The sequence below is a fragment of the Pleurodeles waltl genome, chromosome 12 (assembly GCF_031143425.1).
Source record: "Pleurodeles waltl isolate 20211129_DDA chromosome 12, aPleWal1.hap1.20221129, whole genome shotgun sequence".
In the NCBI taxonomy this organism is placed as follows: Eukaryota; Metazoa; Chordata; class Amphibia; order Caudata; family Salamandridae; genus Pleurodeles; species Pleurodeles waltl.
The window spans coordinates 545503884-545524140 of NC_090451.1; the positions used below are offsets into that span (position 1 = coordinate 545503884).

The 20257-nt window shown below is 44.1% G+C and overlaps 1 long non-coding RNA gene across 1 annotated transcript in view; it reads left to right on the forward strand.

The window, feature by feature from the left end:
• Positions 1-17202: 17202 nt before the first annotated feature.
• LOC138268168 (uncharacterized) overlaps positions 17203-20257 on the forward strand; it is a 97418-nt gene continuing 94363 nt past the window's right edge. Inside the window, exon 1 of the long non-coding RNA XR_011199945.1 lies at positions 17203-17237. This is a non-coding gene — a long non-coding RNA (uncharacterized lncRNA). The remainder of the gene's footprint in view (positions 17238-20257) is intronic.

Here is a 20257-nt window from a genome sequence, read left to right on the forward strand (position 1 = left end):
GGTGTCTGAATTTTGGTGGATTCCGAGCTGTGGGTCATAATAGCTGTGGCGGAATTCCGCGGCCGCGTGTTGGCGGTCTTCTGTACGGCGGTAAGCGGCTTTTACCGCCAATGTTGTAATGACCACCTCATTGCTTTGGAGTGGTATATGCTATTAGAAAGATTTAAGGGGCAAACAAGGGTTAGTAGTGAAGACGAACGCTAGACCTGTAGCATGCCCCTCCCATGCAGGACTCCATAACCCCTCTCTGCCCCTCTACTCTCTTTTCCACTCACATTTAATGAATGCATGTGAAATATCTGAACTGGGCAGAATTAATTCAATACCACATCCATAACCTGTCATGTACTACAGAAAACACAACGCTATCTGTACACCATGGTCTATTTAACTGGATATGTCTTGGGACTGGGTAATCGATCTAGCCTTTCTTTACTTTAACTCTATTTCATGGGTGACGCAATTTGTAGTTAAAAAAGTTGTTGGGGGGGTTAGGGTGAAGTTGGCAAGGATGCAAGTATGCTATCCTTTTCTTGATTTCTCTGAAACCAGTTAATGTATGATAAACGCTGTAACCTAATTCTAAGTTACTACGTCGTTAAAGACAATATGCAATGTGACTGTTGTTATAAAATGAAAATGCAATAAAATGTGTACAGAAAAATGCTACACAGTAGAGGTGGCGACCTTACACCATTTATTTGGAGTCCGGGACTAGACCGGGAAACTTCTTTTCTAGATTAGTAAAAAGGAAATGGAGTCCAGCTGAGTCAGTGAGAGCAAAGATGACAAAGGGGTCTCTCACACCACGGACGCTCAGATTGTCCAGGCATTTGGCACTTATTATGGTTCATTTTACGAGGCCAATCCCTTAAGTGATCACATAGCCATTAATCATGACTTAGGTGGAATTCCAACCCTGGTGTTCGGACCTGAGGAGGTCGAAGCCTTGGAGAGCGACCTTACCCTTGCTGAGATAGAGGCAGCGGTCTCAAGGCTCAGGACTGGTAAAACCTTGAGGCCCAATGGCAGTCCCACTGACTTTTTCAAATGCCAGCTAGATATCTTGTGTCCCCATTTGTTGAATCTTTTTACAGAAATAAACGAGACAGGTACATTACCCCCAGACCTCCGGACGTTGAGAAGAAGATTTCCTTCTGTGCAGAAGATATTATTTTGTACATTACCAAGCTTCTGACTACAATCCACACACTGTTCCATATTCAAGAAGAATATGGGCGGCATTCAGGGTACAAAATAAACTGGGACAAGTTCACTATACTCACACTAGGGCACAGGGGTCATGGCAAAGTGAGAATAGCAAACGACAAGGTTTTGGGGCGTGGTATCTATCAGGAATTTCCACTATTGTGGATATCCTGCAGAATGAGGATTTTAAATCCTTGACAACTTTTTGTTCCGAATACAAACTGCACAAATTCCAGTTGTTGGAATATGTGCAACTAAAACATGCTGTAGGCCCATAGGTGCGAATGGTTTTGCATTTCCGAATTTGCGTATTCCTGTTAGGAATTCTCATATTAGGTAATGCAGACTCCAGGTTGCTGAGGGCCTAAGGGCCCCTCTAATGCACCCCAAAAAAATATTTGTGGACATGAGCTACATGTCATTTTAAAAATGCATTTATAATGCATTTTTAAAAATTGCACATGCTTTTTGGTGGTAATTGCATTTCCTAAATGCCCAATTCGCATTTAGGAAATGCTTGATACATGTGCTTTGGAAATCACAAATAGGAATTTCCTATTTGTGATTTCCTATTTAGAGAATCGCAATTTGCAATTCTCTAAATGGAGTCACAATTTCAGGGAATCCCTATTTTAGTGATTCCTTGAAATTGCATAGCGAATGCCTTTCATACATGTTGAAAGGCATTTTTGCATTCGCAAACGGCCACATTTTGCTATTCGCACCGTTTTGGAATGCAAAATTGTTTGATACATCTGGCCTTAAATCTTGCAGGAAGATTCTAGGTACATTGGTCACACTCAGGCCGTTCAGAGCAATGTTGGCCCGAAGGTATTCTGTCATAATGATTCAATGTAGTATTGTTTTAAACAAGTCTCATCTTAATGAGGACAATTTATCCCAGTCCTCCTTGAGACTCCCAGAGGGACCAGTCCATCATTACCAAGAATGGAAGGAGTTTTAAGTATGACGATTATGACATTGACACCATTTGCGTTCCTCTGAGGAATCCGTCCCATCCCATAGAAAACCACAGACTTACAGTAGTAGCTCCTCTTCGGATGAGTGGAGCACAGATGAGGGTGTACCGCAACCCTATTACAACCTACCTCAGTTTCCTTTACATCTGCCTCTGCCATGGCAACCGCCTTATCCCTTCTACCAACAACGCCCAATGTTACTTTATGTGCCTTTTTTAGGCCGGGGCAGAGGAAGAGGCAGGGGCCGAGGAAGAGGACGTCATGTACACTGGGCCAAAGAAAAACCACAAATGGTGACCAGGAGTCAGGGCAAGAATCTGCCAACCAGGACTTAGTTGTTAACCTGTCACCAAGACCACTTTCCACATATGAAGTCAGTGCTTTGAATAAAGGGCTAGGCTTTGTGCCAACCCCCAAGGAAGATTTATTTCGTCTTAATTATGAGCTCTCTCAATTCTTTAGAAAGATTCGTCTGCATTTCTTTTTTGATGACAAACCCGTGGAGTTACATAGGGAGGATTCTGGACTTAGGAATCCATCTTCATTCGTTCCTCCCACCTCAGCAATGCCCTGCAAGCTTCTCACGGTTGAGAAGGCGGTCCTTACAGACGTGAGTAAACTGCATCCCAAACATGCTGTTGTCAACATTCCCTCAAAGGAGAGAGATGCTCTCAAAACATTAGCACTTGACCTCAGTATTGTCATTAAACCAGCAGACAAGGGCGGAGCAATTGTTGCCCTCGATTGTCAGGAATCTAGACAAGAATGCTTGCATCTCTTGAGTGATTCCACATACTATGCCCCCATTACACGTGATCCAACTGAGAGATTACAACTCCAAATACGTACCATGGTTAATGAGGCAAAATCCAATGCATGGACATCTCATAAAGAGGCTGAGTTTTTGGGAAATTCCCATCCCCGTGTTCCATACTTTTATTGCCTCCCCAAAATCCGTAAGGGTAGACTGCCTCCACCAGGACGTCCGATTGTCTCAGGAATAGAGTCTGTCCAAGAAACCCTTTACACACTCTGCGACCAATTTCTCCAACCCATAGTGAGGGCGACCTCCACGTTTGTGAAAGACACCAAGGATGTTCTTAATGTTATCAACTATATCGATGCCACTGAACAAGTGAATGCTCTGATAAGCCTTGACGTGGAGGCTTTATAAACTAACATACCCCAAGAAGCTACATTACAGGTTGTCTTATCCAGGTGATTGATTGACACCTGATCAGATCGGTATAAGTCAATAAGGACGCTCAATGAAGGACCACACACCAATAATGCACCCAAATCAGCTTTAATAGAATGTTCAGTGAAATATATATATATGTGTTTGTATATATGTGTTTGGCACACCAACAGAGTAGAATGAAAATAGCAATAAAAATATGTATTTATATGTCTGCAAAGAGTTCAACAATATAGCTTCACTACACAACACTACATTAATCGGCTGCCTATGAAGTGCATATTCAGCTACTACATCACTTTCACATTGAGACATTCAAAGAAAGTCAAATATAAATGAGCAGAATACATCAGATTACAGATATAGTGCCAGTATGTCGATCAATTCAGAATAAAGCAGAGAAACAAAGGCCCTTCATCCCTGGGTGGAACTTAACTTTTTCCACAATGCTGGGAAGCCCTCTCCCGCTCGCAACTCTCTCCCCCTTGAGCGTTGCAGTCTAAGAACAGGACCGCCAGGGAGGCAGTGATGTGGGCGATGGCAGCTTGCACAGCTCCATCTGCGAGCTTCAATTCCCCCACCCATGCTTCGGTGCTTAAATAACCTGAAGCTTGGACTCTATTCCTTTCTCGTATTTTCTAGCTATGTTATCAGTACACGTCCCTTGGCTGCCCTATTGTTCACTAGTCATTATTTTCTAGCCTTGCCCTCAACTCTCTTTCTCAGGGTTAGAGCAACCTCCTGCCTCTCTCCCACTCTCCCTGCTTCTTGCACATGCAGACTGCAGATAATTTTATCTATGGAAGTTTGGAAAATAAGCTTGAAAGCGACATCGTGAACTTTTCCACGTAATGTTCAAGTTTCTGCATCCAGCACGCTCATCTACACTGCTCAGACTAATTAATCCTTCGCGTCACAATGTCTTCCGCACCTTTCCCTACACTGATCACCCCACCCCTTAGATGAGCGTGATGCTTGTGAAACTAACATCATTTACTTTGACATTTCTCCAGCCAGGTTGCTACGAATACCCGTCAGCATTATTCTAAGAGCTTGCATTTTAGTATAAAGCTGTTTAGTGCATGCACAGAGTCTGCATAATATAGCCATCAGAATGACACAAACAATCAGTAACCAAATTAAAGGATGCAATATCACATTTAGCGTTTTTGTATCTCCCGGTGCCATGGCCAAGAAAATATCATACCAGTGGTGCTCAGTTACTTTTGAAAACGTGAAGCAGTGTGCATAAGCTGTTTAGCGTCTATGGTCATCTGTATGGCTGTATCCTTGGTGTATTTAGCTGCCATATCAAACTTAACAAATGTAACTTGTGCGTATTGCCTGATTGCCTCCAGCCTAGGTAGCTTAACAACAAGCGGGATTTTTCATTCTAAGTGTTCTTGCATTTGCGTTTGTAAAGTGGCCGTGTTAAACCTTGTTGGCTGGTATAGGATGTGAGTACTTATGTCAATAATGCTGGTAATATTACACATACACATTACTTGCTCCCCTGTGGTTTGAACAAATCCGTTAATGAGTAAGGGATGATTAGTAACATAACATACACTCTCCGTCCCTATCTGATATAAGTCTGTGCCATTAGTAGGATAAGGTATCAATTCGCATTCTCCTGGTATTGGGTGAAGGCATGGGTCTAGCACCCATCCTGTGTGGGTACATACCCACCCCTTAGACCAATCTGTGCGTCTGGGGGGATCTACAGTGTGGTTTGTCTGATCAATCCACTTTTTATCAGTATGAGGTATCCACCATTCTTTCCCTATTACTATGGGGAGCAATATAAAAGGGCACCCTATTTCAGGAGGGAAATCACTTCTTGCTGTATCAAAATGAGCATAACACATTTCTTCTTCACAATGAAACTGTATGGGCTTTACCCATATCTCCTCGGGCAAATGCAATTGTTATTTCCAATACTCACCTTGGAGCTGTCCCCAAAATGCTTTTCTATAATATACATTGAATTCCTTTGGATACTGCCTGTGTGTTTTGAAAGCTTTTTCCAAATTGCTCATGTGTGAAATTATGCCATTGCCAATTACGATACAACCCCCGTAGGACTTTCCATATCTCCTGCGAGTGTGTGGGCCCTTATTGAGAAATTACTTTAATGGCCTCTCCTGTACTATATCCTGTAGATGATAACTTATTCCTAATGGCTTCAATATCAAAAGAATTTAAGGCCCGACCCCTATTCCGGTGGCTCCGGCTATCAAGGATCCTAGATCTCTTCTAATACGTAGCTTTGGTAATGGCCATATCTGCAATGTCCATGGGGCACATAGTGGATCATAACTTGAGATATTTCCTTTAGCAATATTTATCTGTAATACAGTATGGTTAATTATGCTTGCATGCAAAGCTTTCTTACATCCTATCCTATACCGAACTATGGAAACGTTGCCTAGGTCGCTAATCATGCGTCTTTCAGCTACATAAACCATGAATGCTGGTGGTTTGGAATATCGAGCTCCTTTGGTTCTGTTGTTCATTGTAACAACCACCATATGCCCTGCTAAAATACTTTGTTTGTCAGAACAATTATAGGGTTTACATGGATATGTTGGTGCTGGCGTAAACGGCACAACGGTATCACAATATTTGCATATCATTTTCAAGGTATAATTTAAGGCTTGCACTATTGCTGGTGTTCCTTGCAATTAGTTTAGTCCATTAGCATGTCGGATTTGCTGTCCCATTACCTTCCAGGTTACAGCTTTGGCAGCCATGCACTTGCCTCCAGGTACTTTTACGTTGCAGAGTGAAATCTTCCCCTTGTCATCGGTAACATTAGCTGCTTGTGGTGCATAAATGACATGGAGGTCTGTAACGACATTCTCTGCTATATTCGGTCGAACCCAAACAGCTCTTCCAGTTACAATTATGACCGCAAACAGGAACCACATCACTGATTCAGATGTCATCATTTACTACCACGGTGTGAGTCTCACTGCAGGTATAAACACAGGTACATTAAAGTTTTTTTAAAGTACAACATACGTGCTCCCCTCCCCTTGGCTTAATATCGCTCCTGCTTCTGGCTTTTTCCCCTGATGATGCACCCACACCTTCTTTCCTGTGCTTCCAAATCCTCCATCACCTCTCTGGGTACTATCGGGGGGAAGACCTCTCTTCTACATGTGGAGAGTGTGCGCTTGTTCACAAATCGACTGTGCAAGTCTGTCATGTGCTTGATATGATACAGCAACATTTCCTTGGTTCAACAATACCACTTTGACTTCTCCTCTATAATCTGGGTCGAGGACTCCCCAAAGTACTGACACTCCCTTGATGGTTAGGCTAGATCGAGGGGCAATTCTACCATAGGTTCCTGGTGGTACTCTCACTCCTATTCCTAAGGGTATGGTTTTTACCTATCCTACAGGCACTTCTCCATCTCTGGAGCAAACAGATCTAGTCCTATGCTGCCAGGAGTAGCCTGCAAAGGTAATCAGGCTTGAGGGTTTGTTTTCCAGACAATCATTGTATGTGTCAGTTCTTTATCATGCCCTGTCATTCGAATGAAGGGAGTCTGCTGCCCAACTGATCTGTTGTTTAGTTCAAATAAATCTTTGTCTAAATTACTACTCCACCCTTTTAGAGTCTGATGTGTTGATAACTTTTTTAGCTGTTCTTTCAACAATCCATTATATCTCTCAATCATGCCTGCAGCTTGTGGATAATAGCTAAGGTGTAATATCCACCGAATCCCCTGCTCTTGGGCCCAATCCTACACTGCTTTCCCTGAAAACTGTGTGCCTTTCTCTGTTTGGATTTCATCAGGTACACCATAATGTTTGATCAGGTAGTTTAGCCCTCGCAAAGTGGAATTCTGGTCTGCAGACTTACAAGGCATAACGAACATAAGGCCAGTGTAGGTGTCCACCATGGTCAAAACGTAGCTTTTTCCTCCTTCATTTGGTAGTGGCCCGATATAGTCCAATTGCCACACTGTGGCAGCTGCAGTTCCTCTTTTGATATGTCCACTAGGCTTCTTTTGCAGAGGCATTTGTCTAATTTGGTTGCATGTAGGGCACTCCTTTACTGCTTGTTGCACTTGTTCTTTAGTAACTGGAATTTGTCGTTGCTGCGCCCATGCGTAAGTGCCATTTTCTCCTAGATGTCCTGAGGTTGCATGGGCCCAGTTTGCCAAAGCAGCCTCTGCTTCTTCATTGATGATCACTGTCCGTGTTTTGGCCATCTGATCTGCAGTATTGTTGAATAGAGATGCAAGAGAGGTGTCTCATGGACAATGGGCATCCACATGTCCCACATAGATTTGACACCTTTGCCCATTCTTCCACATCTCCTCCCATAGCTCCTCGCCTCCCCAGATGGGGGTGCCTTTAATTTTCCATCCATCTTTGTGCCAAGTTGGTGCCCAGCTTAATAGTCCTTGGTAAGTGGCCCAACTGTCAGTGTACACAAATGTTTTCTCTCCGATGGGGGCTTGTTCGATTACTGCTGCTACCCGCTGCAGTTCTGCAAACTGGCTTGATCCATTATCTCCTCCTCTCAACAACAGCGTTTCTGTAGCAGGCTGAAATGTAACTGTTTGCCATTGTCTTTTTTCTTGATGGTACCGGGCTGTGCCATCTGTGAACCATGCATTTTGTTGTTATTCTTCAGTAAGTTGCTCAAAAGCTGGGTCTGTTTTGAACGGTGAAGGTTCCATTTCAGTAAGTTCTGATGAGGGGGCCATTGCCTACAAGTCCACTGCCCCAGCATATCTTCTAGTAACTTTGACACTCCTGCTGGCTTCGGCTTTGCTCTCTGCTGCAGGTACCATTTCCATTTTACGATGGTAGACTCCTGTGCTCTGCCTACTTTAGCGCTAGCCCCTCCTTCTCTTATCCAGCCTAGTAAAGGGACCCGTGTTCTTAAGGTAACCGGCTGGTCACCAGTTATGCTTTCCGTGTCCACTAATGCCCAGTATGCTCCTGCTAATTCTTTCTCTAATGGGGTGTAATTGCTCATGGATGGTGTTAATCTCTTTGACCAAAATCGTTGTGTCACCCTCTTTTTCCCTTGCCTATGCCACAGACTCCACACCATTACATCATCCTGTACTATAATTTCCAAATCAAACGGGTCTCCTTCTGTGATAAGACCTAACGCAAAATAGTTCTGTGATGCATCTTTTGCCCCCTTAAAGGCCTCTTGCTCTTCAGGTCCCCATTGAAAAGTGTGCTTTTTTCGTGTGACTTAATATAATGATCTCAGTATTAATCCTAAGTGAGGGATATGTTGTCTCCAAAATCCCATCAAACCAATGAATCATTGTGCTTCTGCTTTTGTTGTAGGAACCTTTAGCTGCTGTACCGTATCAATCACTTTCTGTGGTATTATCTTTACTGGCCCTGACCAAATAGCGCCCAGGAATTTAACCTCTTGTGCAGGGCCTTGGACCTTTTTAGGGTTACTAGCCCATTCCCTCTGCTGTAAGTACTCAATTAACCTATCCAGTGTGTTCTTTGGTTTCCCCAGTAATCATGACGTCATCAATGTAATGTGCAAGACGGGTGTCAACTGCCGAGAAGTTGGCTAACTCTCCGGCTATTAATCTGTGGCACAAGGTGGGGCTATGTACATACCCCTGGGGCAACTTTCTGAATGTGAACTGTCTATTTTGCCAGCTTTTTGCAAATTGGTCTTGACTTGCCTCATCAATGTCAATCGAGAAAGAGGCACTTGCTAAATCAATTACAGCATGCCATTTTCCCACATCTTTGCTCAAGTGTTCAACTAACGTGATGATGTCTGGGACTGTGGCTGCCAAGGGCAGGGCCACTTTGTTCAGTTGTCAATAGTCAACAGTCTTTCTATATGTATCATCTGGTTTCTTTACGGGCCATATAGGGGAATTAAATGGGCTCACGGCCGGCCTAAACACACCTGCATCTAGAAGCCCTTGAATAGTTTCTGAAATCTCTTTGTGACCTCCAGGTATTCAATACTGTTTGATACACACTGGCTCCTTTGGAGGAGGCACATGTAATGGGCTCCACTTTGCATGCCCAATCAGGATTGTCATAGATTTCTTTATATGTACGTTCCTCACACCAAAAGTGAATGTTCCCCATTGCGTTTCAATAGTTTTGCCTAGTAACAAATCCATGCCAATAATGTATTCTGGTACTTCTGCCATTAATACTTCTGCCGTGAATGGGGATCCTTTACCAATTGACAATTTAGGTTTAACAGGTTTACCCTCTGTCTCAGCACCCCCATAAACATTAATGATCACACTTTTTCTTGGTAGTCTCTCAGGGTTCCCATTTATCAGAGTTACTTCTGCACCTGTATCAAGCAGTGCTTTTCATCAAATGCCCCCTTTTCTTTCTGTTTATGCTGCAATGCTTTCTATTTATTAAGCAGATAAGGTGTGGGTTTCCCGTCTATTTCCTTTTTCTCAACCCCAGCATTTAATAAATCTATCCACATTTGTCGTCTGGTCACTTTTATTGTAGACTCTCCTCCCAAATATATTTTTTGTCTTGCCCCACAGCTCTTGCTGATTTTTGTCTGTCAAACCCTTCCAATAGTGCCATTAATAATACCACATCCACCACTGGTCTTACCTGAGCAGGTCCTAGAAGGGCTAACAAGGCACCTTTCATATATGGAGGGGCATTCCTAATCAGTCGTGCTCTGATCCCTGCTGTCATGGGTTCGACATCAGGTCCTGCAAATTGTTGGGAATACACTGCATTCTGCATCCCTGTAGGAAAGTACCCTCTTGCCTGGCATGTTACCCCCATATTTCACTGTATATATGTTGTTTTAGCCTATGTGTCACTGGGACTCTGCCAGGCAGGGCCCCAGTGCTCATAAGTATGTGCCCTGCATGTGTTCCCTGTGTGATGCCTAACTGTCTCACTGAGGCTCTGCTAACCAAAACCTCAGTGTTTATGCTCTCTCTGCTTTCCAAATTTGTCACTAACAGGCTAGTGACTAAATTTACCAATTTACATTGGCATACTGGTACACCCATATAATTCCCTAGTATATGGTACTGAGGTACCCACGGTATTGGGGTTCCAGGAGATCCCTATGGGCTGCAGCATTTCTTTTGCCACCCATAGGGAGCTCTGACAATTCTTACACAGGCCTGCCAGTGCAGCCTGAGTGAAATAACGTCCACGTTTTTTCACAACCATTTACCACTGCACTTAAGTAACTTATAAGTCACCTATATGTCTAAACCTTCACTTCACCTGGTGAAGGTTGGGTGCAAAGTTACTTAGTGTGTGGGTACCCTGGCACTAGCCAAGGTGCCCCCACATCATTCAGGGCAAATTCCCCGGACTTTGTGAATGCGGGGACACCATTACACGCGTGCACTGCACATAGGTCACTACCTATGTACAGCATCACAATGGTAACTCCGAACATGGCCATGTAACATGTCTAAGATCATGGAATTGTCTCCCCAATGCCATTCTGGCATTAGGGGGACAATTCCATGATCCCCCAGGTCTCTAGCATAGTACCCGGGTACTGCCAAACTGCCTTTTTGGGGTCCCCACTGCAGCTGCTGCTGCTGCCAACCCCTCAGACAGGTTTCTGCCCTCCTGGGGTCCAGGCAGCCCTGGCCCAGGAAGGCAGAACAAAGGATTTCCTCTGAGAGAGGGTGTCACACCCTCTCCATTTGGAAATAGGTGTCAGGGCTGGGGAGGAGTAGCCTCCCCCAGCCTCTGAAAATGCTTTGATGGGCACAGATGATGCCCATCTCTGCATAAGCCAGTCTACACCGGTTTAGGGATCCTCCAGCCCTGCTCTGGCACGAAACTGGACAAAGGAAAGGGGAGTGACCACTCCCCTGACCTGCACCTCCCAGGGGAGGTGCCCAGAGCTCCTCCAGTGTGTCCCAGACCTCTGCCATCTTGGAAACAGAGGTGTTTGTGGCACACTGGACTGCTCTGAGTGGCCAGTGCCAGCAGGTGACGTCAGAGGCTCCTTCTGATAGGCTCCTACCTCTCTTAGTAGCCAATCATCCTTCCTTGGTAGCCAAACCTCCTTTTCTGGCTATTTAGGGTCTCTGCTTTGGGGAATTCTTCAGATAACAAATGCAAGAGCTCATCAGAGTTCCTCTGCATCTCCCTCTTCACCTTCTACCAAAGGATCGACTGCTGACTGCTCAGGACGCCTGCAAAACCGCAACAAAGTAGCAAGACGACTACTAGCAACCTTGTATCGCTTCATCCTGCCAGCTTTCTCGACTGTTTCCAGGTGGTGCATGCTCTGGGGGATAGCCTGCCTCCTCCCTGCACCAGGAGCTCTGAAGAAATCTCCCGTGGGTCGACGGAATCTTCCCCCTGCAACCGCAGGCACCAAAAGACTGCATCACTGGTCCTCTGGGTCCCCTCTCAGCATGACGAGCGTGGTCCCTGGAACTCAGCAACTCTGTCCAAGTGACTCCCACAGTCCAGTGACTCTTCAGTCCAAGTTTGGTGGAGGTAAGTCCTTGCCTCCCCACACTAGACTGCATTGCTGGGTACCGCATGATTTGCAGCTGCTCCGGCTCCTGTGCACTCTTCCAGGATTTCCTTCGTGCACAGCAAAGCCTGGGTCCCCGACACTCTAACCTGCAATGCACAACTTTCTGAGTTGTCCTCTGGCATCGTGGGACTCCCTTTTGTGACTTCGCGTGGACTCCGGTTCACTCTTCTTCCAAGTGCCTGTTCAGGTACTTCTGCGGGTGCTGCCTGCTTCTGTGAGGGCTCCCTGAGTTGCTGGGCACCCCCTCTGTCTTCTCCTCCAAGTGGCGACATCCTGGTCCCTCAGCACCCAAAAACCTCTACTGCAACCCTTGCAGCTAGCAAGGCTTGTTTGCAGTCTTTCTGCATGGGAATACCTCTGCAAGCTTTATCGCGATGTGGGACATCCATCCTCCAGAGGAGAAGTTCCTAGTCCTCTTCTTTCTTGCAGAACTCCAAGCTTCTTCCAACCGGTGGCAGCTTCCTTGCACCCTCAGCTGGCATTTCCTGGGCTCCTGCCCACTTTCGACACTGTCACGACTATTGGACTTGGTCCCCTTGTCTTACAGGTACTCACGTCTGGAAATCCACTGTTGTTGCATTGCTGGTGTTTGTTCTTCCTGCACAATCCCCCTATCACGACTTCTGTGCTCTCTGGGGGTAGTAGGTGCACTTTACACCTACCTTTTAGGGTCTTGGGGTGGGCTATTTTTCTAACCCTCACTGTTTTCTTACAGTCCCAGTGACCCTCTACAAGCTCACATAGGTTTGGGGTCCATTCATGGTTCGCATTCCACTTTTGGAGTATATGGTTTGTGTTGCCCCTATACCTATGTGCTCCTATTGCAATCTATTGTAATTCGACACTGATTGCATTACTTTTTTTGCTATTACTTACCTACTTTTGGTTTGTATACATATTTCTTGTGTATATAACTTATCATCATACTGAAGGTACTCACTGAGATACTTTTGGCATATTGTCATAAAAATAAAGTACCTTTATTTTTAGTACTTCTGTGTATTGTGTTTTCTTATGATATTGTGCATATGACACCAGTGTTGTAGTAGGAGCTTTACATGTCTCCTAGCTCAGCCTAAGCTGCTTTGCCATAGCTACCTTCTATCAGCCTAAGCTGCTAGAAACACATCTTCTACACTAATAAGGGATAACTGGACCTGGCACAAGGTGTAAGTACCTCTGGTACCCACTACAAGCCAGGCCGGCCTCCTACAATCCCCATTTCTCATAATTGCTTATTTGCCTCTGAAATTGTGTGCCAAGGGCCCCAACTCTCTTCCACATCTATAGGAGTTGGATACAATTGTTTCACTCCTTCTATCAGCCAACCCATCAGAGAAAAAGCTTGCTGCCCCTGTGCACCTCACAACTGTTGTCCTAGCATGGCATGAGTAGTTACATACCCCATTTTCAAGAGTTCAGTTGGTGATAAAAATGTACCATCTTCTCCAGCGTCCCACCATCTCACTAGCCATTTAAACAAAGGCTCTGCAGGCTAAGCGAGAATTTTGTATTTGCCCACCATTTACTCCCTTTGATTTGTTTTGCACAAGTGGGTGAGCCTCCAATACACTTTCCCTCTCCCTTTCAACTTCACCTAGTTCTGCTACATGTACTACCACTTCATCCTCCCAGTCCCAATCATCATCATTATCAGAGACTGTCCCATCCCAAGTATAGGGATCCCAGTTTTCTTTACGTACCAATGCTTACTTGCACAGCCGAGGGTACTTTAGGCTTCCGCCTACTCTTCTGCTTTGCTACTCGTACTGCTAATGCAGTGCACCTTGCCTCCATTTGATCAGCAAATCACCACGAGTCACTACACTTTCTATAGTTTCTTTCATGAGTAACTGCTTCTCCTGCAAGGCTGTAACCTCATCCTGCAGTTTCCTTATTTCTGCATCTTGAGTTAATGTTTTCCTATACTCCGTACAGAGCACAGACAGGAAAAGCCACCCCACTTGCCCTGCTGCTTTCAGCTCCAGCTTCGCCCCTCTTAGTTTCACACTCTCAACTGCATCTTCCACTAAAAGAGGAGTCACTTTCTCATCTAGTGCTTCCCATAAAGCCGGCGCTGCCCACCGGTTCAGGAGTCCTGCTACGCCAAAGATCGGGTCAGTTGCTAACCACTCGGGAATGGACCTGGCTTCTGCCCTGTGCTGCCTTTCACTCTCTGCCCCACTCTTTTTACGTCCCCAAAGAGGCATTATTGACTTATACCCCACTTTAGGTACCAAATTCTCTTATCCAGGTGATTGATTGACACCTGATCTGATCGGTATAAGTCAATAAGGACGCTCAATGAAGACCACACACCAATAATGCACACAGAGCAGCTTTAATAGAATGTTCAATGAAATATATATGTATATATATGTATATATGTGTTTGTCACACCAACAGAGTAGAATGAAAATAGCAATAAAGATATCTATTTATATGTATGCACAGAGTTCACCAATATAGCTTCACTATACAACACTACATTAATCAGCTGCCTATGAAGTGCATATTCAGCTACTACATCACTTTCACATTGAGATATTCAAAGAAAGTCAAATATAAATGAGCAGAATACATCAGATTATAGATATAGCGCTAGTATGTCGATCAATTCAGAATAAAGTAGAGAAACAAAGGCCCTTCATCCCTGGGTTCAACTTAACTTTATCCACAATGCTGGGAAGTCCTCTCCCGCTCACTCAAACCTCTCTCCCCCTTGAGCGTTGCAGGATAGAACAGCACAGCCAGGGAGGCAGCGATGTGGGCGATGGCAGCTTGCACAGCTCCATCTGGGAGCTTCAATTCCCCCACCTGTGCTTCGGTGCTTAAATAACCTGAAGCTTGGACTCTAGTCCTTTCTCGCATTTTCTAGCTATGTTATCAATACATGTCCTTTGGCTGCCCTGTTGTTCACTAGTCATTATTTTCTGGCCTTGTCCTCAACTCTCTTTCTCAGGGTTAGAGCAACCTCCTACCTCTCTCCCACACTTCCTGCTTCTTGCACATGCAGACTGCAGATAATTTTATCTCTGGAACATTGGAAAATAAGCTTGAAAGCGACATCGTGAACTTTTCCACATACTGTTCAAGTTTCTGCATGCAGCACGCTCATCTACACTGCTCAGACTAATTAACCCTTTGTGTCACAATGTCTTCCACACCTTTCCCTACACTAATCAGGGGTAGTTGAAGAAGCTCTGTCTAGCAGTACGTGGACTCCCCCGACACCTGTTCACTTTATCATGCAATGTGCGTCCCTAGCCTTGAATGAGAATTTTTTCTAGTTTGAGGACAAGCTTTATCACCAAATACGCGGGACGTCTATGGGCAGGCCTGGCCTGCCTGTATATGCACCACTTTGAACAACGGTTTATACTCAACATCATCAATCTGTTTGCTGAAAACATCAGACTGTAGCATCGGTACATCAACGACATTTTGATTATTTGGCAGGGTCAGACACAGAAGGTCGAATTATTCACGGCCTGATTTAACAGCCTTGATCCCTTCCTAAGGTTCATTTCAACCATTTCTGTGAATGGGATCTCTTTTCTGGATCTCTTGATTAATATCAACCAGTGAAAATTGGAGACCTACACCTATCAGAAGACAACAGATCATAACAGTCTATTACTATATGAGAGTCATCATCCTAAAGCTTTATGGGACAATTTACCTTATGGTCAGTTTTTACAACCACGCCGTAATTGCAGTGACATTTCGACTTTTGAAGCACAAGCTGATGACCTCTCAGCAAAGCTGCAAGAAAGGCACTATCCACGCCAAGTAATTAACACTGCCCCCAAACAGGCACGCAAGAATCACAGAGAGGCATTGCTGACAACTGAACCCAATCTGATACCCGCTTAACTTGTGTTTCCACACACACACCCCATTGCCGAACTCTATCAAAAAACGTATTAACAATCGATGGTCTATACTCAGAAGCGGTGGGGCAACAACACCTAAACCTTTGTTTGCCTTTAAGAAAACAATGAATATCAAGGATTTAGTAGTAAACACCCGCCCAATGACTGTCCGCTCAGAATATAGTCAGGTGACACTTTGGCACCTCCCACCAGTATCAGGCCATCACCCATGTGGTAGTTGCAATGTTTGTTCACTGACCAAGCGGGTCGAAACCTTGGATTTGGAACCTATAGGCAAATGGCCCCTGCTGAAACACACTAACTGCAATACTCGTAATTTCATTTACATGATCACATGCCCCTGCCTTTTACGATATGTGGGAATGACCACTAGACCAGTGAAGGTTTGGATTAATGAACATCGCAGTAACAACAGATGTGGACGTTCCACCACTAAACTTAGTGTCCACTACCTTGATAAAAAACACACTCCTAACAATATGTGGTGGGTAGTCCTGGGCACACCCAATCATGTATATAGCGGATCTAAGTCCTTACTAGAAAGAGAACAATGTTGGGTGTTCAAACTTGGACCCATATCCATGGACTGAATGATGATATCCCTTGGATGAGTTTTCCCCCATAAACACTTGACCGGTTCCATGCCTGTTTTGGGGCTAAACCTTTGGCATCTCTATCAGGATATAAAATGAGACTACATCTGTGGAGCTCTTATATTAAACTCAGTTCTGTTATTGGCTCATGATGATGTCCCTGATGAGACTTTAGCATTTTTTGTGTGTATGATACTTATCTACTCTTTTTATGATATCTATGATTTGGTGCTTCTTGCACACTAGTTATCTTGTCACTCGTTATGCTTGTTATGACCTTGACAAAATATTATGCAGTATTTCAGTTTTTTTAGGGGAGCCCACGACATGGATGTCCCTGCCCTATGACCCCTAGCATGTGTCCTTTTTGGTCTGATTATTTATTTTTATTTTTTATTCATTTTTTCTGACTCTCCACTATGACCGGCCCATTTATGGCCTTTGGGTTGTGTCTATTGGGTTTTCTGTACAATTTCTCTGGATGATCGGCATTAGCGCTTCCTCTCTAGCTCAAGACGATCCTCTGGTCCGTTCTTGATCTTGATTTTGTGCCCGACTGCAGGGGGTGTGTCACTTAAATACATGGCGAATCATCACGTACAGATTGTTGCTTTCTGATGGTTCCCGTCGAGACATTCCCTTAGTCCGTTGATTGTTTCTCTTGACCCAAGGGCAGGTCTTTACTTTTAGAGAGACCGCCCTTCACATGCGAGGCTCTCTACTTATTGGATCTCCTCTTAGTGACCTAACTATTTGACCCCCGCCGAATTCAACTTTTGACTTTCGGGAACGCGGCTGCGGGGTAGGTCTCCGTACACGGACCTTTGCCAAAGAAGTGAGTAATGATGCTCCTTACGAGCCAATTTTTTTGCATTGTTCTGACATAACTCACTATTAACAATTTCTCTGTAGTTGTTTCCGCTCGTTGAGGCAATTTAGTTATGGCTTTATTTTTGTAGTTCTCTGTGGTGATAAGGTTGTTTACCTTACGATCAACTATTTGACAAAAGTTGTCAGTCCTGTTACACATATATTTGATGGGGAGCCCCTTTGGCTCCATTCTATTCCCTTTTTCTGCAGTGATATTGGCATATTCAGAATGCATAACCATTTGACATGAGTTGTTTGATGTGTTATGAAATCAAACAATAGTGAGCATCTTATAGTTTTATTTATTCCGCTTTTTGGCGTGGCACACTTCGCTATTAGTGACTGCCTCATGTATCATACTAGCCCCATCTCCTGGCGTCTAGATTTCTATCCGTTTGGTTTACTTTGCTCGTAATACTGATATTGGCCATAGACCAGGCATTGTGCGTCCTTATCTTACCCACATACTATACATACATTGCTAATCTAGTCCACAGAGCCCCACCAATATCCTTTTAGGGCCATTAGCAGAGATGTTATTTACTATTAGACACATATTCCTACCCTGTATTGTATCAAGGACACTACTAAAGCAATTTTTGTATTCATGTAGAAGCGATGATAGTCCTTGGTACTCTTGTTCCCATAAAGCCCCATCCCTAATAGAGGAGGGTAAGCAGTCATTACTTTGATTTCTAAACCCAGCATGGCAGTACACTTTTTGTACATCTAATTGTGTGTATATATTTGATTTTACATTTGTTGGTCCATACATTGTGCTTTCTCTCCACTGGTCTTCACCCATCTAGATTGGTAGATGCTTACCTTTTTGGGTAAGTTACCTCAGCATCTCTCTCACACAACCCATGACACAATGAGGTACATAGTGTAGCTTAGAAGTCGATTACAATGGTCCTGATGAAGCGCTATTAGATCTGTGAGGACTTTTTAGGCGTGAAACATGTTGACCTTGATTAGTGGTTAAAGGAATAATTTTCCTTTACCCCCCTTGCGTTTTTGGTAGAGTGTTGGAACATTATTTCCATTCCACTCCCTATTGTTTTTAATCTTGACCAAGACCCTTTATGATGAATAAAATACATTTTTTTGAGGTTCTCAAGCTAATTTTAACTCCTTTCTCCCCTGCTCTTGTTTGCCTGTAGGTTTAAATCTAATCCTACATATTCTTACCACGGCACACACTACCAATTAGGTTCTCCAGCAAAGAGCCCCCGTTGTGGATCCCGTCAGACATTCCAGCGCTATTCTGATGAGGAGCAAGCTCTATGATGAAGTATGACATCCAAATGCATGTATGAGGGCTCTTGCTTCTATCTTTAGAAGCGCCCTGTGGACTATGTTTTCTTGTGAAACAGTGTATATATTTGATTCACGTTATTATTAGGGAGGCTGTACACTGGACCATATAATGTCCCTGTCCCTCTTATGATTATATATCGTTTAGCTATTCACCATGCCATACAAACTCTCATAGAGCGCTTGTTACACTTTGTGGGCCGCATTATTTCTTTCAGCTCCACTTCTACAGTGAGGGTATTGATAGCCCCTTGTTCACCAGATGCTTGCTGCGTGACATGTTTGACGCTGTGGAATTTTTAGAAAACGGCGCCTTTGAAAAGATCAGAATTGTTCTCTTGTTTTCCTGGGTCACAAGAGGTGGTGTCCAGACGAGTATCTTTTGCAGAAAAGTAATTGAAAAAAACAACAGTGGTTGCTTAGCTTTAACAGCGGCGAAACCAACACATGTCTGGTGGCACGCATCACTGGGTTACTGAATGGATCGCACCACTAGCTATGCAGTCGTACTGTCTAGAGCAGCTGAAGCCCATGCTGTGCTTGAAATACCTCCTGACAGACTGGTAGGTTTTGGAGAATTGAGCCTGTTTGAAAACTATTTTCAGTCACTGTAAAAGTTCTTTACTACAGCAGATTGTAGAAGTACTTCACATCTGGAGAGCCTGCGAAGAGCAAGACGGTTTACATTTTACATTATGAAAATCACTTTTATGGCATCTTGAACCTGAAGAGTTTTCTAGGAGCTAAGTATGTGTGCATCCATTACAATCACATCTACAACACACACAGCTCATCATTATGAAATGAATTGTAAAATGTGTCAGATACGGATGCATTGTAGTCAATGATCAAAAGGTGAGATGTCCTAGATGTAATCCGTTCTGTCACTCGCAGAATTGCTTGAGCATACACTGTCAAGTGGCTCACACCAGGTTTTTTCAGTGCATCCCTAAAGCAGACAGCTTGGGATGTGGGTGCTATACAACCGTCGATCCCGACTGCCAAGGTATGCAATGGAGTCTTTTCTGCAAGGAACTGAACACATGTGTTCCTTGACTAAAGGCCGTCCCCACACCAAAACAGAAGACTACTTAGTGTTTGATGTAGAGTGTACCCAAGAGACCGGAGTGCACCAGCCTAACTGTATGTTTGTTGCCTTTTAGAAATGGGATCTCTAGTTGGCAGCCGCTTTGCACCCTGTCCAAGTAGGGACCCTCACTCCAGTCAGGATAAGGGAGATGCCCGCTCAGATAACCCCTGCTCACCTCTTTGGTAGCTTGGCATGAGCAGTCAGGCTTATCTCAGAAGCAATGTGTAAAGCCTTAAGGTAATACAGTGAAAACACTACAAAAGGACACCACACCAGTTTTAGAAAAATAACTAATATTCATCTATATAAAACAAGATGAAATATGATAAAAATCCAACATACAGTAATAAATATATGAATTCTGCAAAAGTTACTTAAAAAGACAGTTCCTTGAAGTAGATAGCTCCACCTGGGGCTATCATGGCGTCGAGAGCAACAAAATCGACAGTTAAGGCTGGCCCTGGCATCACAGGACAGCTATGATGTTGGGAAGGGCCACAAACAGTACCTTTGGATTTGCAGGGCGTTGTGATTATCGCAATGAGATTCAGAGAACGGCGCTGCGGACGTCAAGGTGT